This window comes from Hemitrygon akajei, chromosome 5 (genome assembly GCF_048418815.1).
Source record: "Hemitrygon akajei chromosome 5, sHemAka1.3, whole genome shotgun sequence".
Taxonomy (NCBI): Eukaryota; Metazoa; Chordata; class Chondrichthyes; order Myliobatiformes; family Dasyatidae; genus Hemitrygon; species Hemitrygon akajei.
In genome coordinates this window covers 56482731-56509131 of record NC_133128.1, presented here as the reverse complement: position 1 = coordinate 56509131, position 26401 = coordinate 56482731, and the positions used below count along the sequence as shown (strand labels likewise).

General features: G+C 40.2%; 1 long non-coding RNA gene across 1 annotated transcript in view; it reads left to right on the top strand.

Moving 5' to 3' along the window:
* The window catches only part of LOC140727814 (uncharacterized), a 32291-nt gene extending 17325 nt beyond the window's left edge, over nucleotides 1-14966 (top strand). The window contains exons 2-3 of the long non-coding RNA XR_012098940.1: nucleotides 13119-13300; nucleotides 14809-14966. This is a non-coding gene — a long non-coding RNA (uncharacterized lncRNA). The remainder of the gene's footprint in view (nucleotides 1-13118; nucleotides 13301-14808) is intronic.
* Nucleotides 14967-26401: the final 11435 nt, after the last annotated feature.

Here is a 26401-nt window from a genome sequence, read left to right as displayed (position 1 = left end):
AGGATCCACTCCTGCTTCTGCAGATTAACCTCTTATCAGCCCCTTGATCACGTTGAGTTTCTTTTCTGTCCTCAATGTAGGTGTCCTTACAGATCCACCTCAATAGCATATTTGATTTAGTCAAAAGGCTGAGAAGTGGCCATTGGGAATTAGCTTACACTGTAGAGTATGGCTACCTAACAGGGCCTCAATGGAGCAATGCTTGAGTCCACATGTGTACAAAAGTATATGCTCTTAAGCTCAGGACGGGTTCAGATTGGTCAGAATTTAAGCAACCAAAAATAATTTCATTCAAAAATTTACTTCATTTTTAGAAAATAATGCTGTTTTACTTATTTAGAATGCACAGTATAACCTTTTCTAACCACAATATTCTTATGTAATTAATTTTATTTTGCACCTGGTTAAAAATACAGTATATCAACTCATTTAAAAACATATTGCCTTGGATCCAATCCCTTAAATAACAAAGTTTATCTATTTCATATCATGACCAGCTTTTGCTCTCCTCACATAGCTTTCTTTAGAATTATAAACTTACATAAATTGCCAACTTTACTTTGGCCTTTATCCAATTTATATAACATTATACTACGCATTGGCAGAACATTAGGTCGCATACTGTAGGCTTCCTGGAATTCTGACTATTTTCCATGTTGTTTTCCCTACTATTACTCCAAGAAAGCTGTATTAGATCATTTTACTGTAATGTGTCCAAGTGGCCCCATACTATCCATACACCATGATCTCAGAACATGTTTTTTCACTTGTGTTTATCAAATCACCTAATATTGCTTTTTGGAAAGTCATGTAGCAATTTTTAATTTCCCATTTATATTTTAGAACTATGAGATTGCAATGTTTGCTTTAAATGTTTCAATATCTGTGGCATCAGTATTATTGTGCTCCATGTTATCTTCCGTGTATGGAATATAATTTTGTGTTCTTTCTTTATTTCACTAATATAGATCATGAAGTAGGAATGACCAATATAAAAGATCTATTTCATACATTTGTGCAATCTGACACCCAACAAAGTTGTTCATTGTTTTATCAGTGCCTTTTAATGATCAACTTCAGTTACTAAAACAGTTTTGTCCAACATGACTTACAGTGATAAGTCTGTTTCGGATACAATTTTAACTTAGCATCTTGTCAGGATCAAAGTAGGCAGCAGACCAATTTTTTTCTCTTTCTTTTGCAATGCCTTTGTTCGGAGTAGGTTTAAAATGCTTTTGCAAGAAAGTACAACTTACAGGTTTCTTCAGCAGCTGGTCTGAACGGGTATTTAGGGCATTGCACAAAATCCAATTTGGGTTCCAACTTCGAAGGCTAATTCCAAACATGACACACTACAGGTCCAAGAAGCATCCGCATAACATTTTAAAGCAAAATGCTGAATGAACATACCAAGGCTTCTTAAGTTTTGTAATTCCCTGATATCAAAATGTGGGCTGAAAGAGCCTGTGAAGACATCATTTTATTTGCTGATGGTAGGAAGAATCAACCAGTAACATCAAGAAGACGTTACAGGAGATTGTAACTAAGTTGATTAGGAATGTGGTCCTGTTCTCCTTTTTCAGCACTGCATTTCAGGATATCAGGAAACATGAAAAAAAATGGCATGTATCTTTGAGTCCTGTCACATATATTACTCCCAACACCCAATCAATCTGTACTTTTAGGCCAACTCTAGCAGTTTCTGGTGTGTTCTGCCACCTTCCCTCAGTAACAAATATTCAACATCCATTCCTTCCTTACAGAAGAAAGCAAATAATAGTAGGAACTGGGGTGTCCTTTCAGTCATTTTATATCTTGTATCTGGACAGAATTGACCTTGGAAATTAATGCAGGACAGAAAACATATCCCCTGCAAAAGAGGTAATGGGGTCCTCAGTGTTTCCGGGATAGCCTTGTTAACACATTTTATCCATTTCAGTTATATTGCATGGAATACTTGATGTCAATGCCAAGTATATCTTGAATATTGTCATCTTGACAGTTTAATTCACACTTTCCATCTCCCATAGGGTCTTTATACATGCTGAACTCAAGAGTCAGTAAAATATTTGGAGCAGCATCAAAACTTAAATATTATTTGCTGACTTCATCGACAAAAAGGAGAGCAACTTTCAAAACAAAAATGAAGTACCAAAGTAATTTAAGCTATCCACTTTTTTGTAAAAACCCAGTGGTAGAACAAAAAGGAACCCACCCAAAAATTATACTTATTTTTTGCCCAATGCTTGATATGAATATGATATGAATACTGAGGTAGCCAGTATGAACCTGCTTTAAATGAAGCCAAAACTGTTTCATAATTTGCAGCTGGAAATGTGATGCTTTAGATAGAAAATGTTAAAAATAACTTGAAATTCACTCTATCAAATCCTTAACCTATAAAACATTTTACAAATTGCAGAGCATTCCATAAGCTCATGGCAGTGCAGTCAAAACTACCAAATAAGGGTATATGTTTAAAACAAAAGGTAATTGGCATAATTAAAAGTCAAACAGAAAATGCAACACTTACGTTCTATTTTTGTACGGAAGTATTTTCAATAGAGAAAAAAAAAGTCTCATTTATTTGACCAAGTAACTGATCAAATAGATAGGTCACATGCTTTTAGACTTGATTGTATCTAATTAAAAACTAGAAACTAAATTCACATGAAAATTAAGAAATCTAAAATCTACCAGTTCATAAACTAATTATGACAGGTTACTGGAGGTTTGAATATGAAAGAAAACTGGAGGAGGGAGTGTCCATGGGAGTCCTCAGCATTAACAATAAAGTCTCATTGAATCAGGTCAAGTATGTGCATAAAATCACAAATTTATTATTACTAACAGTGTCCTTCAGCAAAAGGTTCAGTTTACCTTAATGTTGTTGTTCCTCTTCGTGCCTTTGTAGCACATCAGGTGGCAATTACTTTTCTTTAGCATTTGTCTGTTTTGTAGAGGCTGAGTTGCTAGCTCAATGCTCAACCCAGCACAGATAGAAAGCATGCAAAGAGCCGGCCGGATTCGAACCCATAGAATCACAGAACCATAGAACATTACAGCACAGAAACAGGCCTTTTGGCCCTTCTTGGCTGTGCCACACCATTTTTCTGCCTAGTCCCACTGACCTGCACCCAGGCCATATCCCTCCAAACCCCTCTCATCCATGTACCTGTCAAAGGTTTCCTTAAATGTCAAAAGTGAGCCCGCATTCACCACTTCATCTGGCAGCTCATTCTACACTCCCACCACTCTCTGCGTGTAGAAGCCCCCCCCCCCAGTGTTCCCTTTAAACTTTTCCCCCTTCACCCTTAACCCATGACCTCTGGTTTTTTTCTCCCCTGGCCTCAGTGGAAAGGACACCCAGGACCACTCACCTCAAAGTCCAGTGTGGATGCTACTACACCACTGGTCGCTAGTTTTCCTTAACAGTGTGCATTATTTGGAAGAATCACATAAGGCAACAGAATATAGATTGACAAATTTAAATGCACATACTGAGAATGGCATAATAATAGCACCACTGTCTGCTTCCTGAGTCCTAAATCACAACTCTCAGGGGAAAAAAATGGGTAAAGCAAAAATCTGTTGGCCTCATCCTTAAAAAGTGACCTATTACAGATGTGATTATCTATGATAATATTGGTAAAATTGAACACTAGAATACCTATGGGGACAATGTTCTGTCTTCACATTAGGGAGACCTTTCATTCTGTTGTGTGGCTTTACTATATTTGGCCACAATTGCTGTCTTGTGTTTGGCCTTTCACCTTTTGAGTGATATCATTAGATACACACAATACAGGTTGTAAGAAAAATTGGTTTTAACCTCACTGGAGATGACTAACCAAATAAGTGTGATAAGATAGCTCAGGTTAGTTCATTTTCTAGTTCCTTTCCATTAAAGTGAGCAAGAGTTGTTCCTAAAAAGGCCTGCTCAAGCATTGGTGGTGGCTGCAAGGGTAGTCATAGCTGAAGGGTGGTAGTGGGGTCGAGCTCCCAGTGCTAAACAAATGCTCTTCATGGCGTGAATCTTAAACAGCCTCTGACAACCAAGTCCAACTCCTGGCCTTTATGTCTGGCATAGTTCCTATGCCCAGCGGAGCTGTTCTCACTGACAGGAGAAGGGGCAAAGGTGGGCCACTGGCGCCTTAAAACCAGTTGCTCTGGGCAGATGGGGCTCATTAACCATGGGTGGTAGCTCATCTAGGAGAGGGAAAACTCCAATTTCAAACCTCCGCTGCCTTGCAGCTATACCCACTCATGGGAAAGGCTTTGGGAGAAAACCCTGAAGAAAAATCCGGAGTTGGACTCCCAAAGGCGACAGACTGCTGTATCCAGCACCGGCACGGCAACTCTTGCAATGCTGCTGGCACCAAACTGTATCAACGCTTGTCATTCCTTTGGACCTGGCATCAGCATGGAGATGGGGGTCCCACTGCATGGGCAACAGACAGATCTCCATATCGACTCTGTCCTGGCTTGCACCCTGAAGAAGCCACTCCCAGTGACTACCAGAGGTGCAGTACCCATGGTCGACCACGACCGAGGGAGGCCACACAAAACATGGGTGGAATTGTCAAAAATACTTTTTCTCCACTCATCATCCTTTCTAGTTCAAGGTCATGTAAAGACCATCTTATAGTTGCTGCTTGCATGTGGATCTATGATGAGTGACATTCAGTGACCACCTCACTTATCTTGATCTCAACTTGCCCATTTCTGCAGGACCTAGCAAGTGTGTTTAGGACATTACATTCTTATAAAGAGACTTAGTAGTAAATATAGCCACCACAAGATTTGGTGGAAGAGGCCAAGAGATGCAATGGCAAGAAATTCCAAGATGAATGGGTATTTTCTTCCATTACTATCTGTACCTCCCACTGGAAGAAATGAGTGGCAAAACTGCTTGTAAAGTTACCATCAAGGGTAACTCTAAGGGACCAACTTCCAACAGTATCACCTAGGATCTTTAGTACATGTAGGTTACTCCATCATTCCAAAGTGGGAGACCTGAAGCATTGGAAGGAAAGGCAAAGCTAAGGATTTCTTAGATAATGAATCAGAACAAATAAGTAAGGAACTAAAGGGAAAAGAAACATCTTTAAATATCATTATTCTCAATGGCAGCAGTTTCAGTGAATAGAAAAATGTTGTGTTTTTGGCAACACAGTGGTGCAAAGGGGCAGTGTAGCAGAGTGCATCCTTTCTCCAACTCATTTCAACACTGTAGTGGTCAATGAAACTGCACATTATGGAATGTGGAAGGAAACCGGAGAGAATCTACATGTTCAACATGAGAAAGACAGTGTCTTGTAGGTTAGTTGGTAAATAATAATTCTACTTTAGCAGTTCCTCAATTCCTTAAAGAAGTTGCCATAACCAGTTGGGGGGGGGGGGGCGGGGGGGATAGTGGGGGTGAGCTCCTAGTACCTATTAAATGCTTCCAGTGGAACTTGTCTCAAATAGCTTCTGATGACCAAGGTACTTCCAGCTCCTGGCCTTTACAATGTGGCTTTGCCATTAAGCTCAGCAGAGCCATTTCTACTGACAGGAGAAGGGGCAAAAACAGGTTACTGGTGCCTTAAAATCAGTCACTTTGGGCAGAAGTGACTATTCAACCATGGTTGATAGCTCACCTAGGAGAAGGAAAACTCTGATCTCAAACCTCCACTGCCTTGTGGCTATACCCATTCATGGGGAAGGCTTCTGGAGTAAACTTTATAGTCTGGATCTGGAGTCCCTAAGGCAGCTATGTTGAGCTAAACCCTGACTGGCAACTCCTGTTAATTCGCTAGTGCTAAACTGTAACAGTTTCTGCTGTTCCTTTGAATTTATCAACTGCGTGGAGAGGGGGGAGGCTGCTGCATGGGTAACAGCATGCTCTCCGTATTGTACTGGCCTGGCTTGCATACTGGCAACGTAGGCAGGTAGGATGCAATACCCATTATTGACCTTGACCAATTGAGGGCCTCTGATTCTTCTGTACTGTACTATGTGTTTCCCCATTCTTCAGGGCAAATTTTTCCATCTCATAAATATTTTGCATACAGCAATATTGTGTAAATATCTTAAACCATCTCTACCAATGTTCACGTATTATTGCCATCATATATTATTGAGAATTTTTTATTTAGTGACCAATATGTAACTTAAAAATGCCTTAATTTGTTTGACAGTCTCAGAGGTAATTGCAGGTCTATTTTTGAACAAATAACTGATATAATGAAATTTATTTAGTTGATGAGATACAGCAAGGAATGGGCTTTTCCAACCCTTGGAGCAGAGTCACATATTATGGGTATGTGCTGGTACTGTTCCTGGGTGATGTGGTTTTTTATGACAGGTTTTCCAGATGAGTCTTTTGATTTTAAATGTTTGTTGGATTCATGAAAATGAGGTGAACAAAACATTTGCAAATAACTTTTTAACCATATGCTTTATTAGTTACATACAAGTTGTATGCTTTGCTTTTTATCAAAATCAACTTAAATCATCAAATGTTATTCTTTCAATACCATTCAAAAATGGTGTCATCAATATCATGGATAACTTGATTGACCTTACACACCACATTTCGCTAACAATATTCTCAGATCCTGGTGCATAAGCCTGGTAATTTGGGGTCAGAAAGCACCTGCAGAGCTATTTCTACTATTGTGAGACTATATGCATTTCCACCTAGTAGAGACAAGCATTTTCAGTTACCACAATGCTTATTGAAAGTTTAGATTTACATTGTTTCATTCATGCTTCTATGCAAGAAGTTCTCTGGAATGATGGGAAGGGTCATCCTGCTCCCAGCAACTTATTTGGCATGGTTACCACTTTATCAGCCACAGAACAGATATTCGAGGGTTGGGATCTTTGTTATCTGCCAACAGTTCTGCTTTCTCCTTCCATTTACTTTGGTCTCATATTTCATTCACTTTTTATTCTACTTACTCTTCCCCAATCTCAACAAGGTATGCAAATAAATTGAGATGTCTCCACTTTTTTAAACATTTCCCAAGATTTTGTTTCCTTTTGTCAACTCTGATTTCAACTAACACTATCCCTTTACGTTTCATTTATAAATCATTCTGTTTCTAATCATTCAAGTGTAAATTGCACTCACACTGGAGGAGGAATGAAGTTTGAACTCTATTTGTGAACGTCCCAATAAAGTTTTTCACAGAACTCCACGTTGCATTACAGATAGATAATAATGGCTATAATTTATAAATTACAAAAATCTTTAATAACTTGCCAGAAATAAAAGGTTAACAATAGTTTGTATTACATAGCTGAATGATGGCAATTCTATTTATAGACAGAAGTTCTGCTCAGTTGCAGTAGGTTTATTCTGTGCAATTTGCATAGAAGTTGGTGTAACTCACATAAATTATCTCAAAATTATGTAAAATTTGTTCAGCACAAGTTGAATTTCCATAATCTTTTGCAGTAATTTAAAACACTGCTGTCATTTATTAAACACGGTACTTGAAGCAGACTCCATCCATGGATCCAGCTATACCAGCAGAATCAATTAAACATCATTGCAAGTTTCCAAGGACTGTGCATGCTTGCAAGGATTTGAGAGACCTCATGTAAATTGGGGTGATTTTTTTTTTATTGAGTGCCAAGACAGAATGATAAATTATATTATATCAAATGATTGCCTATTTTGTAACTTGGTTTCAGTTATTTTTCAAAGGGGAAACTGAAAGTGCATTTCGGTTGGGAAAAAGCCACTTTCATCTCAGTTTGTCATTTTACCATTATCACTTTTGCTTACCATTACCATTAAAAAACTGATGTTCTATACAAACAAAAAGCATGCTGTCAAATGCTGTCTATAGCATTTCCCACTACTGGCATAAAGACTGAAAACCAACACTTAAAAATCATCTGGAATGTAAATACACCACATGAGAATGAATTAGAGGCTTCAGTCTAATCTTTAAATAAAGCCATTTGTGTTCCTTGATTAGATTATAATCTAGTCATCATTCTCAGATATACGGTGCCTATAAAAAGTATTCACCCCCTTGAAAGTGTTCATGTTTTATTGTTTTACAACACCGAATCACAGTGAATTTAATTTGGCTGTCTGACACTGGTCAACAGAAAAAAACCCATTTGTGTCAAAGTGAAAACAGACCTCTATAAATTGATCTAAATTAATTACAAACATAAAACACAAAACAATTGATTGCATATGTATTCACCACCCCCCCCCCCCCACCCCAATCATCACTGGTGCAGCCAATTGGTTTAATTTGGAGACCTGTGGACAGCTGTAAATCTGCCTAGAGCAGGCTGTCCTCAAAAACTCAGTGACCGTGCAAGAAGTCAACTAGTTCGGAGGTTACCTAGAGACCCATGACAACTCTGGAAGAGTTACAAGCTTCAGTGACTGAGGTGGGAGAGAATGCACATACAACAACTGTTGTCCAGGTGCTTCACCAGTCACAGCTTTATGGGAGAGTGGCAAGAGAAAACCACCGTTTAAAAAAACTCACATGAAATCCCAGCTAGAGTTTGCCAGAAGGCATGTGGGAGACTCTGAAGTCAGATGGAAGAAAGGTTCTATGGTCTGATGAAACCAAAATTGAGCTTTTTTGGACCAGACTAAAGACTATGTTTAGCTTTAGCCAAACACTGCAGATCATCAAAAACCCACCAGCCCTACCATGAAGCATGGTGGTGGTTGTATCATGCTGTGGGGCACTTCACTGCAGTAGGCCCTGGAAGGCTTGTGAAGGTAGAGGGTAACATGAATGCAGCAAAATACAGGAAAACCCTGGAGGAAGACCTGATTCAGTCTGCAAGAGAACTGCAACTTGGGGAGAAAATTTGTTTTCCAGCAAGACAACGACCCCAAGCATAAAGCCAAAGCCACACAGGAATGGCTTAAAAACAACAAAGTTTATGTCCTGGAGTGGCCAAGTCAGAGTCCAACCCTCAATCCAATTGAGAATTTGTGGCTGGACTTCAAAAGGGCTGTTCACTCATCATTCCTCTGCAATCTAACAGAGCTTGAGCAGTTTTGTAAAGAAAATGGGGAAAATTTTCAGTCAGGTTGTACAGATCTGTTAGAGAGCGATCCACACAGACTAAGGGCTCTATTTGCTACCAAAGGTGCATCTACTAAATACTGACTTGAAGTGGCTGAATACTTATGCAATCAATTATTTTGTGTTTTATATTTGTGATTAATGTTGATCACTTCGTAGAGTCCCTTTACGCGAAAGGGTCATTTCCTGTTGATAAGTGTCAAAAAAGCCAAATTAAATCCACTCTGATTCAATGTTGTAAAACAATGAAGCATGAAAACTTCCGGGGGGGGGGGGGGGAGGGTGAATACATTATTCTAAATATGCTTCCTGCTACAATTCTATTCTGAGAAACAACTGTTGTGAATACTGCTAAGAGTTAAATCTTAAGAGCTCTATTTCAATATGCTTTACAGTAAGTGCTACTACAGTAAAATACAGAGGAATTTGTTTCCTCTGCTATTTTTCTTTCCTCATCCTCCGATTGTATTGATTTATTTTTGTAGATTATCCAGAGCACCAATCACACTCTAATCCTTCAAACCAGAATGTTATTTGCCACATCAAATTTATGCCTGTGATCTCACAAAATAAAAATCTAGTTTCAATACATGCTCCCAATGAATCATAATAATTGTCACATTTCTCTTTTACTACAATCCAATTTCTTCAACAAATTATTATAGATCCCATGAATATTAGGCAAAGAACCTATGCAATACCTGTTTCCTAAATATTCTCTTTAATTCTTTGTATGTTTATTTTAAATTTATCATTGCCTTGCAAAGCAGAAGAAATAATGCATCTGTAACCCTGCTAGCATGTTCATAATATTGATTAATTTGTTCATGGTACTACTTAATTTTCTGAATTCCAGTCAAAAAGATGTTGAATGTTCAACTTTTTCCAAATAACAATAACCCTCAATGCTAGCAACTTCAATATGCTTTTGCTGTATATTTCTCCATCAACAATGAAGCCAAAACTGAGCACAACATTTCAACTATGGCCTAAATAAACCTCTAGCACAAATTCGATGTTACCTACCGACTTTTCCATTTATCAGGGGTCATTCTTCCCTACTATTGAGGAAGCAAGTTGTTGAACAATTAAAATAGTTTGACTTCCTGCTCTGATCCATTAGTTTGCAAATTTAAAATCATTTTGATAAGCAATAAATGAGGTCTCTTCTAGGATTCAACAGGAGCCTTGTTAAAAATAATATATGGAAATTGCACACATAGAAAACAAATGCAACTTTAACCCACTCCTGACTCAGATACCCACTAGGGCCAAATGAGTCCTCCCTCTGAGTCTTGGAACACTGTCACATCTGTCACACATTACCACTCCTCACCCCGTGCCCTCCCAAATTTGACACGGTCATGCATGAAGTCCTGGACTGCACACTGCTGGCAACGTACTCAGCACCTTTTTAATTGTTGCCCAATAACCTTGCAGCTTTCTTTCTGAAATATCCTACCAAATGACTGCAGGTATTCAAATGAGGCCTGACTATTAAAATCTGTTGAGGCATCAAGTTACATTACAAAACAACCTTATTGTTTCCTGATTTTACATTTCATTAGATGATAAAACATCATTCTTACATTACCTCAGATACAAAGTTCCAGCTTGACATTTTTTGTATTCAATTTATTTGCTTCACAAAAAAAACACATATCCACACAAGGTCCTTCTGCAGCATGAATTAAATAATATCTTACAATTTAAGCTGTACTTCCTTTTTGTGACATGGCCAAATGCATTATTTCACAATATTTTCAAAACCAATTGTGTGCATCAACTATCTCTCTCTCTTTCAATTTAAAGATCTAGATCAGGGGACCCCTCAGTTAATGGTAGGGGTCTATGGCATAAAAAAAGGTTAGGAATCCCTGATCTAGATTATCTAAAAAGGAAATGATATAGAAATTATAACTGCAGTGAAGAATGGAATAAGAAGCTAGAATTAGCAAAATTTGATGCAGTGCTACTGGGTATGTCCTGCAGAAATAACTCAATAAAGAATAACAGAAGTCACGAGGAAATCTGCAGATGCTGGAAATTCAAGCAACACACACAAAATGCTAGTGGAACACAGCAGGCCAGGCAGCATCTATAGGAAGAAGCACTGTGGATGTTTCAGGCCGAGACCCTTCATCAGGAAGAATAACAGAATGTGATTTTACAATATAGAATTGCACCTCATTGACTATTTTGATCATAAATAACAAAATCTTATTAAAATATGTTCTAGTGGGAGACACTCAATATATTGTCACATTAGGGATATCGTAAGGGGCAAATATGATGTGATCTGAGGGAGAAAATGTGGGCTTTAAGCGATATCTCTGCCAACCTAGTCATCAGGATTAGGGTTTTGGTTAATCCTAACCCTAATGCATGGTCATCATCGATCATAAACTGCTAAAGTCACAATCCAATAATCTGATTAAAGTAAAGCTTACCGTCTGTCAAGGGGAACTACTACAATGTTTTGACCACACTACTACCTAATCCACATTTCACTGCAAACTGCACCAAGGTTGTCCAGGAGGCAAGCAAAGTTGTCTACAGATGGACAGAACATATTACAGGCATTGCTGAACATAAAACAAAGCTAATGAAGACCTCATGGAATCATCCATTTGCAGCAAGGTGTGAAACTGGGGCTTGGTCCATCCATGGAATCATATAATTTCACATATTGTCATCCTAATTCAGTTTGTGATATTGACTATTGTGGCCATAACAATTTATATATTAAGAAGGAGGATGAAGAAGTGACAGAGGAAGGAGAACTTAAACAATCACTGAATACTGTTGGCAGGGGATCTACTGTACAGTTAAAGCTCATGGGCCTCCTTGGCTTGTCGGCCAAGGGCTTGGAGGGGGGAATTGTAGAAGGGAATGAGGAAAAGTAGGAATAAGCAAAACTAATAGTTAGACTTGAGAGTTAAAAGCAGAAACAGAAGTGATTGTTATTTGTCCTTGGTTATAGCTGCACCTTGTAGCGTATTGTTCTGGCAAAAGCAACGGAGGCTTCCAAAAACTTCTGCTAATTAAATCTGAAAAATCTTTGAAAACTATTGTTGAATATTTGATGAAAAATTGTAAAATTAATCTGATGAGACAAATAATGTTGTAATACCAAAGGCAGGATGAGAGGTGGGCAGGACCAATTCATATCATCAAGGAGAAAGAGCAGAGACATTGATTAAATTAACTCCTCTGGTGTAAAGACATGGGGAAATGATTGCACAGACAAAAATATTTTTTTGTTTGATCCTGTGTGTATATTAAAAGTATATAAACGGGGTAAAGTGTGCTTGGGTAGAACAGTCACAGAGACTTTCTGGGCTGTTCTGATGAATCACATAAAGCCTCTCTCTACTACTCCACACTTCTTAATTTTATTTTCCCTGTACAGCAGGGATGAGGGAGCTGTCAGCATTGGCTGTTGTCACACTGTGACACTCTCAGCAACTTCTAAAATTTACATATTCACAAGTAAACATAAAAGTCCAGACACTACTTTCGGTGATGTTGCACCCTTTTGGAAGTGTGCAAAAATGTTCTGCAATTAAATCAAAACAAAACCAGTAATATGCTGTGAACTTTAATGTCTGATGTGATGTTATCATCATAAAAATGTTAAAATATTGCATATTGTTAAAAAACGTTGAACAGAGATTTAAAGTCAACATACAAAACCATAGTTAGCACTGAACAAGTTCAGAGGCCCAGAAAACAAATTTTATTGCAGTTATGATGTCTCGTGTCACATGTCAGAATGTGATTAGACAGAGTTCAGAGCATGCGCAAAATAGACAGAATGATCCAGAAGCTTGTATGTTAAAATGTGGTTGCTGTTTGCTGTTAAGTAATGGGTTTAGTTATGTTCTTTATATTTACCATATTCTGGAAAAACATTTCTTCCAGAATATGGTACGTATAAAGAACACAACATGGTGTCAGAAGTTGGTCTGGAAGAATAATTTGTTTCGCTAACACGGGAGAAACGAAGATAATTGGAAAAAAAAGATCGCAAATTTTTTCGTTGTTTGCTCACAGCTTTAGGAATAGAAGTATTGCAACCCCCATCGGTGCTTCAGCTGACTGGAAATGTAGATGAAGACTGGAAAAGATTTAAACAGCGTTTTGAAATTTATTTATCAGCGATCGGAGCAAATAATAAAATGGAGAAAACTAAAGCTGCAATTGTACTCCACGTGACTGGGGACGATGCAGTTGAGGTATATAACCATTTTACTTTTGAGAATGGAGATAATTTGAATCTAAAAGTGATAATCAACAAGTTTGAAGCATTTTGTATACTGAAGAGCAATGTGACGTATGAACGGTACAAATTCTTTACATGCAAGCAGAAAGCTGGTCAAACGATTGATCAATTTGTTATGGAATTGAGAAATCACAGTAAAACATGTGAGTTTCCAGAGCTGGCAGACTCTCTTGTTAAAGACAGAATTGTTTGTGGCATTCTGGATAATGCTCTGAGAGAAAGACTCTTAAGAGAACGAGACATAAATTTGGAAAAAGCTTCGATTCTCTGCAAAGCTTTGAAACCGTAAAGTCGAAGGCTAAAGAGGTTTTTATTGAGAACTGCAGCGTATACGCTGTGAATAACCATGAACATGTTAGAAAAAAATAATGAAGCAACTACGAAACCTACAGAGAGCAAGACTTCATTTGAAAGAAAAAAACTTTGTGATCACTGTGGGCGGGAGCACCGACCTGAAAAGTATCTAGTGTATGGAAAAATGTGCAACCACTGTAGTAAGAGTAATTATTTTTCACACTGATGCTGAAGTAGAAAGGAAATAAAACACGTAAATGCAGTGCTTGAAAATGAATGTGAGGAGTGTTACGTAGATATGCTTTGTGAAAGCAAACAAAGTAAGAATGACTGGACTATTCCATTGCAAGTGAACAAAAATAATCTGTTTAAACTTGATACTGGAGCACAAGTAAAGGTTCTTGCAGAATCTGAGTTTAATGCATTAAAGCCAAGACCAAAGTTACATCAGACAAATATAAAAGTGACTGGGTATTCAGGTGCAGACAGTCCAGTTAAAGGAACATGTGTGGTGAAAGTATCACACAAAAATCGTGTGCACATGCTTTCACTTGTGGTCGTGCCAAAAAATGTACAGTCAATATTGGGTCTATCTGCCTGTGAGAAACTGAATTTGGTGAAAAGAGTCTTAGTCCTGGACAGTGACACAGATTCAGAATACAGTGACTTGATGAAAGAGCGAGAGAGAACAGAATTTGATTCCAACGTGGCAAAAGTAAAAGAAGTCATAAAGAAAAATCCCAGACCCATCCCTTTGTTACCAGCATCTGACAAAGCATTGCCAACAAAACCAAGCTTGCCGGTATAGTACAATACTGATCTGCAGCCAAAGAGTGACTAGAATCAGGATCCAATTGAAGAAGTGAAAGCACAAGTGAAGGAATTCAGGTTTTATTGAGATGATGAAGTCTCAGCATAAAAAAAGAGATTACACAATTAATGAATGAATTCCGATTTCTTCTCAAAGACCTGAAGTAAGAGCCAACTTCAGAGCTTCCATTAACTGATGCAGACCAGACAAAACTTGAAAATAACAATGAAACACAAGAACTGTGTGAACCACTTAGAAGGTCTACTCATGTTTGTAAACCCCCAGAGTGACTGATAGAGACATGTTAAGTTATGCATTTGTTTTGGTTAATGTTGCTAATTGTTTTTCTTTTTCAGGAAAGGAAGATGTTGTGATATCTCGTGTCACGTGTCAGAACGTGATTAGACAGAGTTCGGAGCATGCGCAGAACTGACAGAATGATCTAGGAGCTTGTATGTTAAAACGTGTTTGCTGTTTGCTGTTAAATAAAAGTTCTAGTTATGTTCTTCCAGAATACAGCTTGTTCTTAGTAACCCATGGTACGTATAAAGAACACAACAGCAGTCTATTCTGATCAATTCAGAATAATTAACTCAATTCAAAATACAATAGCTTCAAAATAAATGTTTCTTTATTTTAATTTATATTTTTTCAGTATCCTAATTCTTATCAGGACATTGTTATTTTGCTCTCAGTAAAATGCTTAAAAACAGTAAAGATAAAATGTTATAAATTATTTATTGTAATATTTTTCAATCTGATTAGTTGTTCAGACAGCATGAAGATATTTCTCTTGGTGGATACCACATAACCTTTAAGTAGACATCAGGGAGCAACTGGTATTTATAAAGAGAATTCAATAAGACAGAACCCACTGAAATTTTGTGGGCACATTTCTTTGAGGTCAGTGGCAAGTGCTCTTCCAATTTAAGACCTCCTAAACATCCATTTCCACAATGATATCCAAAGCAGAGTATAATATTACTGCTTTTCACACAGTATTACAATCTTACCTCATTCAGCATACTGGTCATACTCAGGCAAATCATCTTGTAATCATATGAAGAAACATTTTTCCTTCATTGAGTCACAGGATTGTACAGCACAGACAATGGGCCCTTCCATCTAACTTGTTCATGCCATAACATATTATATAACCTTTAATGTACTGTCATTATCTAACTTAGCCTTGCAAGTTTCTATTTTCTCTTATTTTCTAGAGACTTATCCTTGATTTCTTACCATCATTCTGAGAAGAATGCTTTCCAATGAGTCATAGAAATATCCAGCATTGAAAAAGGTCTTAGAACTTACTGAAGCTATACTAACCATCAGTAACCCATTTATACAAATCCTACATTAATCCAGTTTTTATTCTTCCAACATTTTCATCAGCTTATGTTCCCCCTCCCCCACCCCATTAATTTTACCACCCACCCAGTTATTAGGGAAATTTACAGTGGCCAATTAACCCACCAACCGAAGTGAAAAGAAACTAGAACTCCTAAATGAAACAATTACAGTCACAAAGCCAATGTGCAAACTCCACATGGATATTACCCAAGGTCAGGATTGAACGTGGGTCTCTGATGCTGTGAGGTAATGACTCTACCAGCTGCACGATTCTGTTGTGCTTCTTTAAGGCTACTTTCTTGCTTATTATATTTCTCAGAATATAGGGGAGGAACATGAGACCTCATTTGTTATCCAATCCTTGATCTCTGAGAATTTTGATCAAGGTACAATGAAACCACTGCAGTATATATTCATACTGTAATTTTGTATAAATGGGGACTAAGATCTTAAGAATAGAAGTAATATGCAACAATTTTCTCCTCTATCTTGCTTATTTCAAGTTCAGAGTTGTGGTTGAATTAAGGTTGGCAGTTATTGTATTATTTAATTTGCATGATACAATAGTGAAAGCCACTGTGGAGCTGTGGTACATTCTGAGCTGATTGGCAAAGGCCATAACGTCTATTGTTTTAGAAGCCATTGAACTTGAAATATATTTTATAATTATATTCTTCCAGGGAAACATTCCATGATATTCCTGTTTTTTTTCCCCTTGTAAGTAGTAGAAAGGCTTTGAGGGGTGAGGTACCAAATACTCTATTTTTTGTCATGCTCCTACAGTCATATACTTAAAGCATATGTTTCGCTAAACTTCTGTGTATTAATATGCCTCAAGATGTTGATGGGAAATTCACCAAAGGTGGCATCAGAGAAGATGGCTGAAGCATGAAATATGCTCAGTAACAAACTTGTCATTAAAAATGTTGTTTGAGAAAGCAAATGTAAAATAATGGCTATAAATTCCCTCTACTATATTTGTTTTTTGATAACTATTCGATGTTGGCTCAATTGTTAATATGTAGCCAACTACAGGTATCTCAACCTTTGCACAGTAGATATAAATTCAATGGGTAACTAAATTATTCATAATGTAAGATGGCCTGTCTCATTTGTTATCATCTGCTTTCTGCTAATTTTAGTGGATTAATTTCAACCATATTACTTGCACTGGACAAAGATAAAGTTTATTTCTCCACTGGGAAGAATAAATGGCCTAGATTTTAAGTTCGTATTGACAGCAAAACTATTACCATTCTCTGTCACTGCACTACAAAACTGACAGCAACTATATTTCTGGGCTTATGCTTTTGAACAGGAAAATTGGGAATCATTCTCAGCAATTCAACCCTCTTTCATAAGCTGTGTGGTTTTACAGCCTTCTCCATGAATATCAACAAGAAACTAAGCTGTTTACAAACCAATCAATCCACAAAATGATGCACTGTATTAAAGTCTAAGTAAACGTACTGTGTCATGGCATTAAAAATACGGTCCAAAAAGCATGTTATGGATTTTTAAAAGTAGGGCTTTATAAGACATGCTGCCTCATTTGTCATTTAACAAAATATTGTATTTGTTATTTTAAATAAGTTATTTTACTTTTCTGGTTTGCTGTTGTGAGAACTCTTTTCAGTTACTGTCTATTTTGCCATCTAAATGACATATGGACAACAAGGGATCCCCTTCAACCTGCCTTAGTTGAAAGGGCAATTGGAGTCCAGTGTGATAGATGTAATAAGGCTTTATTCAGTTTCATACTGTTTTTTAGAAAAATGGCAATACATGTTAGGTATTGGATGTCCTCAGACATGCCTGTGTCCATATTCAGTGTGCCTAGGTGGCAGCATAGCCAGGATGAAGCCTTCCATGGGCGAGTTGAAGACACAGGGTCCCTACATCCTCCAACCTATGTTCAGTGTTTTAAATATCATAACTTCAAGATGTCTTATTCTAAGGAGTTTCTCATGTCTAGACTTTTCTTCTATTGTTTTCTCATATTAATGGCTATTTGATAAATTTCACATTTTTCCTAGTACACTGATCTCTTTTATCCTGATCTCATCAATGTGTCATGGCTTAAAGTTCAGATGTCTGCCTGAAATCCAATTAACAGTCCTTTCATCTCAGCTGTCTCCAGGTGGCAACTATACATATAGCATATCCATACCAGAAGCCTCATGCTCATGAAATCTTTGTTCCATCCCAAAATTTAACAAATACATCAAATTACAAGCAACCAATCTTTGTTTGGCCTTTTATGTCCAGAGACTTACCACTGTGAGCCTTCAACAGAGAGCTGTGCTTGTTTGTACAGCTGTACCTTGTAATTTTAAAAATGATTACTGCTTGTAAGTCACATTTAGAAGTTGTTTTAAAGTTGGCTCTTGCGCTGTAGCATTTATATTAGCATTCCCCAACCCCAGCCCCCTTGAAATATGGCTTCCAACTTCCCAACAATTCCTGGCCTAACACAACCAAGAGATCTCTATATCTTTGTAATCAGTTTTCTGCTAGGCAGTGGTAACATAGATCCTTTGCTGCTCAATGAAAAATCTAAGCCTCAGGATACTCTAAAATTATTCTGTTTATAATTTTGTGAAGTACAAAGCTTTAATGTAGAACAAAATACAACATTTGCACAATCAATACTGATTAGTATTAGTATTAGTATTCTTTCCTACTCTATTCTTCAACTTTGTTTTCTGTAAAATTTGTCTGTTCAAGTATTTTGAAATTCAGCTTGTCTCCAGTTTATTCCAAAAACAACCAAGGAACACTCATTTAGAATAAATGCTGTCATTTATTTTGGCAAAATGTGCATACTCATGTAGCAAGATCTGTTTTCGACTGACAGTCACAGAGCTTTGAACAAATGTATGAAGTCCAAAGCCAGCCTTGAGGGATAACAAAAATGAACTAACTTGCATTTATACAGAACTTAAGCAATCTTAAGATACTGCAAGGCCCTTCCAAGTCAGCGAATTAATTTTGAAATGCAATTATTGATGCAATGCAGGAAACTGTTGTAATGTAGCAAATTAGGGTTTTTAATTGAAATATGGTTATTAAAAATAATACAGCTTAATGGGTAAATTTAGTCATGTTAATACAAACCAAGCAATTATTTGTTCTTATTTCATTTAAAAAACTTATTTTAGATTGAAAATAAAAGTTAATTTGAGGAAAAGGCTGTTTAAAAAACATTTAGTAAATTAATTGGTCCATCAGATATTTTCCCTGCCATGTTCCTAAATAATATATTTTCTTTATCTAAATCTTGTCAAAATTTTTGGCAGAACTTAATGCAGGAAATAAACTTGGTGAGTAGGAAATATAAAGTTTCTAAAAAACATTTGTGCCTTGTTGATTAGTGCAATTAACTTGACTTTTAGAAAATATGCAAATATGTACATTTAACACTTAAAAGGTGTACATTTTTAATGATAAAATTTAAATTAGAAATTGAGTAAGTATGCTTAAGAAAACAACCCACACATACTCCTTGGTAACAGTCAAAAAAGCCGTAGAATGTATCAACTCCATTAGCACTGTTCTCATGCTGTGGATGAAAACTAGGAAATACAGTCGGTCCTCCTTATCTGCGAGGGATTGGTTCCGGGACCCTCCGCGGATACCAAAAAACATGGATGCTCAAGTCCCTTATTTAACCTGTCTAAATGCGGTGGACCTTAGGACCCAGCGGAACCCCAGACCTTATTTAACCTGTCTCAGTGTGGTGGTCTTTAGGACCCAGCACAGCTCTGAATCCGCAGTGTTTCTGTTCACGCAAATAATCACAATCATGATTGAAAATAAAATGGAAGTAATAAAGCGATCGGAAAGAGGTGAAACTCCATCGGTCATTGGAAAAGCGTTAGGTTACAGTCGGTCAATGATCGGAACAATTTTAATGGATAATGTGAAAGCTACTATTGCTAATCAATGGAGTGATTTGATTATTGAAATACATAGGCTTCATAAGTGTTTTATATGCATAGGAAGGTAAAATATATATTATATACTAAGACAAACGTTTGACTAACTGATGTTAAATAATACTTGATGTCCCTGTTCCGACTTCAAATCCGTTTTAAAGACGGACTCAGGAATGGAACTCCTTCATCACCCGGGGACTGCCTGTACTTTTAAATCATCTCTAGATTACTTATAATATCTATTACAATGTAAATGCTATGTAAATAGTTGGTATACTGTATTGTTTAGGGAATAATTACAATAAAAAATAGTCTGTACATGCTCAAACAACGAGTGCCGGGTTTGGTTGAATCCGTGGGGAGTAAAGCCTGATTTATACTTCTGCATCACATGTACGCCATAGGTACTGCGTACCCTACACTGTACCTACGCCGTACCCTACGCTGTAGGGTGATGTGCACCTCCCCAAAAAAGTAACTCACACGTCGCGGCGACACAGGCTGATTGGTCTGCTTGGTAGCATTGCATTTTCTCCTACTCCGCCATGTCTGTATACTGGTGCGACATAGATTAACCAAATCGTCAAATCTACCTGTCGACATGCGAAAATTTTGAAATGCATTTCCTCGTCCACGTCTCTCACGAAGAAACTCAACACAGTGGCATAGAAACCCCACCGCCAACTAGCATTTATGCGCACACCAATGCATACTCGCTATGGTGTAGAGCCTACGCAGAAGTGAAAATCAGGGCTACGGTGTATCCCATACGCACAAGTATAAATCAGCCTTAACAGATGACGACAGAAGTCGCCAGGTTTCCGTCGAATTCCGAGGTAAGTATTCTGTCACTGACTGAGACTATACCCCTCAGTGCCTTCTTCGTCTTGCGGGTCAACACCAGCCCTACTCCGCCTTGTGCTAACATCATCGTCGGCTTTCTCCATGCGGATGAGGTGATGAGGTGCATCCCCTCTACATCTGTGAATCTTTTTTTTAAATTTTTTTATTAGTTTTTCAAAACATTTTACAAAATTAAAAACCCCAAATCCCAATGAGGAGCATTAATACAGAGCAAGGTTAAGCATACAATAACAATATGCTACACAGGAAGAGAATTTAACAAAAAAGCACCTAAATTAAAGACAAGTGAGCTTAGTGTCCTCCCCAAACCCCACAACACAAGAAAAAAAAACAATTCCAGACCAACCACCACACAGTATAGAGAGTATAAGTCCGGACAGTCAAACTCCCAGACTGTAAATACACTTAGCAACAGAGGATAATAATGCCTACTACCAGAAAAAAAAGGGAGCTGAAAGCAAGGGACTGAAAAGAAAAAAAAAACCCTAGTCAAGGGGAAGGTTATGAAAGTACTCGATAAAAGGCCCCCAGATCTTATGGAACTTTAAATCCGAATTGAGAACTGAATAATGAATTTTTTCGAGGTCCAAGCAGGCCATAATGTCGTTAAGCCATTGCGCATGAGTGGGTGGGGCAATATCTCTCCATCTAAGGAGGATCAAGCGTCTCGCCAGGAGAGAGGCAAAGGATAGTATTCGGCATTTGGTCTCATCTGTGAATCTTATCTGTTCGTCTGGGTGTACATGACGGTGTTCTTGGATCCCTAGGATGGAGATCTCGTATCTGTTTGCCTGTGATGCCAACTCTATGCATCCAGGCAGAAGATGGATGGTGTTTGCGTTGAAGGTTGAGATGATCATTTTAACCTTACAGTGCAAAAGAGGCGCAGTTCACTTGGCAGATTCAACCTTCCCTGTGGAGTTTGAGGTTGCGTCTTCACACTGCCTGTCTAGGCCAGGGTCTGGGCGCCCGCAGAGTTCCTGAGCACTCCCAGCTCTGGAAGTATAGGGTTTGTTGGGTTGTCTGTCATCATAATGCCTTACACAATTCAAGAAGTGAGCTGCTAAATGGTGGACATATGAAAGCAGAGCCTCCCTCAACAGGAAACATCTCAACTACATCCTCGTAAGAACAAAATGGCGTAATTGTGTGATCAACACAGAAGCCTACAGCACCTTCAGCTCGGTCAGTTCTGACCACACAGTAGTGTCAATGCAAGTGAGACTGAGCCTGCGGAAACCCAGAGCCACAGATCCCAAGGAGAAGATAGACTGGAGGGCATTCTCCTCGCAACCTATTCTTCAAGCCCAGTACACTGTGGAAGTGAGAAATTGCTTCAGCCCACTGGAGTGGGAGGAGGAAGAGACTGCCACTGACCACTATCAATGGCTCATAGATGCACACACAGATGCAACAAAGAGTCTTCCTACTGTGAAGCAAATCAAAAAGAGCCGGATCTCGAAACATCCTGGCGTCGTAGCAGCAGGAGTCATGCCAAACTTAGGAGCAAAACAGAAGAGCTAAGAGACAAGTTCAAGACAGCAAAGACGAATCTCTTTGCCAGCTATGACTGATTGAAGGAAGAGGAATTAGCTGAGAGGATTAGAAGGGTAGAGGCTGCTAATGAAGACAAGCAGCATGGAGAAGCATGGTGCCTAGTCAACGAGATCAGCAGACGGAGAAGTCCCCATCAGGTCAAATAAGTGGTAAAACAGCAGAGGACTGTGTCCAGACATGGTTTACCCACTTCAAGAACCTGCTGGGAAGCCCTCCAACGATCACGGAAGAAGAAGAAGAGGACATACCCACGATACTAACACAAGTCGACATCGATGATGGCCCATTCACCATTGAGGAACTGAAGAAGGCCAAATATGCACACAAACGGGGCAGGTGTGCTGGACCAGATGGGATACCACCAGATGTCCTGAAGAACTGCTACCTGGACGACATCTTGCTGGACATATGTAATACAGCACTGATGAAAGGTGACAAACCAGAACAATGGTCACTCTCAAACATTATCCCTGTCCCCAAGTCTGAATCACTCACGAAGACATAACTACCGCGGTATCAGCTTGACCTGCATCTTAGCAAAGCTATACAATCGTATGATCTTGAACAGGATTTGCACCGCCATTGACCCTAAGCGAAGATTCAGTCAGAACGGTTTTCAGCAGAAGCACACAACAGTAATGCAAATATTTGCTCTCCGTAGAATCATTGAGGAAGTCAAGAAGAACAACTTACCAGCCATGCTTACTTTCACTGATTTTCACAAAGCTTTTGACTCCATTCACCGAGGTAAAATGCTGAAGATCCTGAAAGCTTACGGAGTGCCAGACCATCTACTGAGAGCAATGGAGTCCAGCTATACCGAGACCATGGCGAAAGTTGTATCACCAGATGGAGAAACAGCAGTGTTCGATCTCCTAGCTGGTGTGCTGCAAGGAGACACTCTGGAACCCTACATCTTTATAATTGTCCTTGATCACGTTCTATGTCAAGCTACCAAAGATCATGACAAGCTTGGCTTTACCATAAAACCAGGACGAACCAAAAGGGTCAGTCCAGTTACGCTCACAGATCTCAGTTTTACAGATGACATAGCCCTGCTCTCTGACCAGATGGAGGAAGCACAGCAGCTACTGACAAAAGTGGAAATTGAGTGCAATAAAGTTGGACTTCACCTAAACGCTAAAAAGGCAGAGTACATGGCGTTCAACTGTGACAAAGGTACTCTCAAGACCGTAAAGAATGATACCATTAAGAAAGTCTTAGACTTCAAGTATCTCGGGTCAAGAATGATGAGTTCAGAGAAGGACATAAAGATACAGAAGGTGCTAGCATGGAGGGCTATGAACACATGAAGGAAATCTGGAGTTCGAACCTGACCAGAGGGCTCAAAGAGAGGATCTTCATAGCAGTCATAGAGTTCATTCTCACATACAGATGCGAGACATGGACATTCACCAAGACCATGCAAAAGTCACTAGATGATTGCTATACACAAATTCTCCAGATGGCTCTTGACGTAAGTTGGCAACAGCACATGATGAACATTGAGCTCTATGATGACCTACTGATGCTCACTACTAAAATTGAGGAGAGAAGACTGCAACTAGCGGGGCACTGTCTATGACACCCTGAGCTACCTGCCAGCCTAGTCATCACATGGGAGCCCAAACATAGGAGGATGAATCCTGGGCACCCTCCCAAGACTATGGTCAACACGCTCCTAGAAGATAGCAGCGCGGCTAATGTAGATGAACTGAACATACTGATGAGGGAGAGGGAGGAGTGGAGAGTCTGTCATAGTGCCCAACGCCAGCTTCCAAGGCCTGAGTCGACATACCCATTCCTGTAATAACATGGGCTCTTATCTTGTTAAAACAGCCTCATGTACAGCACCTTATCAAAGGCCTTCTGAAAATTCACTGATTCTCGTTTGTCTATTCTGCTTGTTATTTCCTCAAAGAATTCCAACAGATTTTTATCAGGCAAGATTTCCCCTGAAGGAAACCATGCTGACTTTGATCTATTTTATCATGTGCCTACAGTATCCTGAAATCTCAGAATTAATAATGGACCCCAGCACCTTGCCAAAGTTAGGCTCCCCCCAATGTCCAGAACGTACATGGACCCGTTGTTGTTGATCACCTTGAACGGCCCCTCGTACGGCCGCTGTAGCGGTGCCCTGTGTCCGCCCCTTCGTACAAACACAAACTTACAGTTCTGCAGGTCTTTGGGTACGTGGGTTGGGGTCTGTCTGTGCTGTGAAATCGGCACGGGGGCCAGGTTGCTGAGCCTTTCGCGTAGTCTGTCCAGGACTGCTGCGGGTTCTTCCTCTTGTCCCCTTGGGGCTGGTATGAACTCTCCCGGAACGGCCAGGGGTGCGCCGTACACCAACTCGGCCGATGAGGCGTGCAGATCCTCTTTGGGCGCTGTACGAATTCCAAGCAGGACCCGAGGAAGCTCGTCCATCCAGTTAGGTCCTCTCAGGCGGGCCATGAGAGCTGACTTCAAGTGACGGTGGAAGCGTTCCACCAGTCCGTTCGACTGTGGGTGGTAGGCAGTAGTGTGGTGTAGCTGCGTTCCCAACAGCCTGGCCACAGCCGACCACAGGCTGGAGGTGAACTGGGCGCCTCTGTCGGAGGTAATGTGGGCCGGTACCCCAAAGCGTGCTACCCAGGTTGCAATCAGTGCTCAGGCGCAGGAATCGGCAGATATGTCGGTGAGTGGGACCGTCTCTGGCCACCTCGTGAACCGGTCTACCATAGTTAGGAGTACTGCGCTCTTTGGGACACTGGTAGGGGCCCACGATATCCACATGAATGTGGTCGAATCTCCGGTGGGTGGGTTCGAACTGCTGCGTCGGGGCTTTAGTGTGCCACTGCACCTTGGCTGTTTGGCACTGTGCGCATGTTCTGGCCCATTCACTGACCTGCTTGCAAAGTCCGTGCCACGCGAACTTGCTGGAGACCATCCGGACGGTTGTCCTGATAAATGGGTGCGACAAACCGTTTATGGAGTTGAAAACTCGGCGCCTCCAGACTGCCGGGATGATGGGGTGAGGTTGGCCAGTAGCCACGTCGCACAGCCCTCTCACCTGGGCCTACAAGAAAGTCCTGCAGCTGCAAACCCGAGACTGCGGTCCTGTAGCTGGGCATCTCGTCGTCTGCCTGCTGCGCCTCCACCAGTGCTGCATAGTCCACCCCCAGGGACAGGGACTGGACAGCTGGTCTACCATGACGTTGTCCTTCCCCGAGACATGCTGGATGTCCGCCATGTACTCGGATATGTAGGACAGATGTCGCTGCTGGCGAGCCGACCAGGGATCGGACACCTTCATGAACGCGAAGGTCAACGGTTTGTGGTCCGTGAACGCGGTGAACGGCCTGCCTTCTAAGAAGTACCTGAAATGCCAGATTGCCAGATACAGTGCCAACAGCTCCCGGTCTAAAGCACTGTACTTGAGTTCGGGTGGTCGTAGGTGCTTGCTGAAGAACGCCAGGGGTTGCCAGTGCCCCTCGATGAGTTGCTCCAGCACCCCACCGACTGCTGTGTCCGACGCGTCCACTGTGAGGGCAGTCGGAACGTCCGTTCTGGGGTGCACCAGCATCGCGGTATCTGCCAAGGCTTCCTTGGCTTTAACGAAAGCAGCCGCGGCCTCCTCGTTCCAAGTAATGACCTTGCCTTTACCCGACATCAGGGTGTACAAAGGGCGCATGATACGGGCTGCTGAGGGGAGGAAACGGTGGTAGAAGTTCACCATACCAACGAACTCCTGCAGGCCTTTGATTGTGTTGGGCCGGGCAAAGTGGCGGATCGCGTCTACCTTGGCGGGCAGAAGTGTTGCCCCGTCTTTGGTAATCCTGTGGCCCAGGAAGTCGATGGTATCGAGACCAAACTGGCATTTGGCCGGGTTGATCGTGAGGCCGAAATCACGCAGGCGGGAGTAGAGCTGGCGGAGGTGGGACAGATGCTTCTGACAACTACTGCTGGCTATAAGGATGTCGTCCAAATAGATGAACACAAAGTCCAGGTCACGTCCCACCGCATCCATTAGCCGCTGGAACGTCTGTGCAGCATTCTTCAGGCTGAACAGCATTCGGAGGAACTCGAACAGGCCGAACGGGGTGATGAGAGCAGTTTTGGGGATGTCTTCAGGGTGCACCGGGATTTGATGGTACGCCCGGACGAGGTCTACTTTGGAAAAGATTCTTGCCCCGTGCAGGTTTGCTGCAAAGTCCTGTATGTGCGGCATGGGATAGCGGTCTGGAGTGGAAGCCTC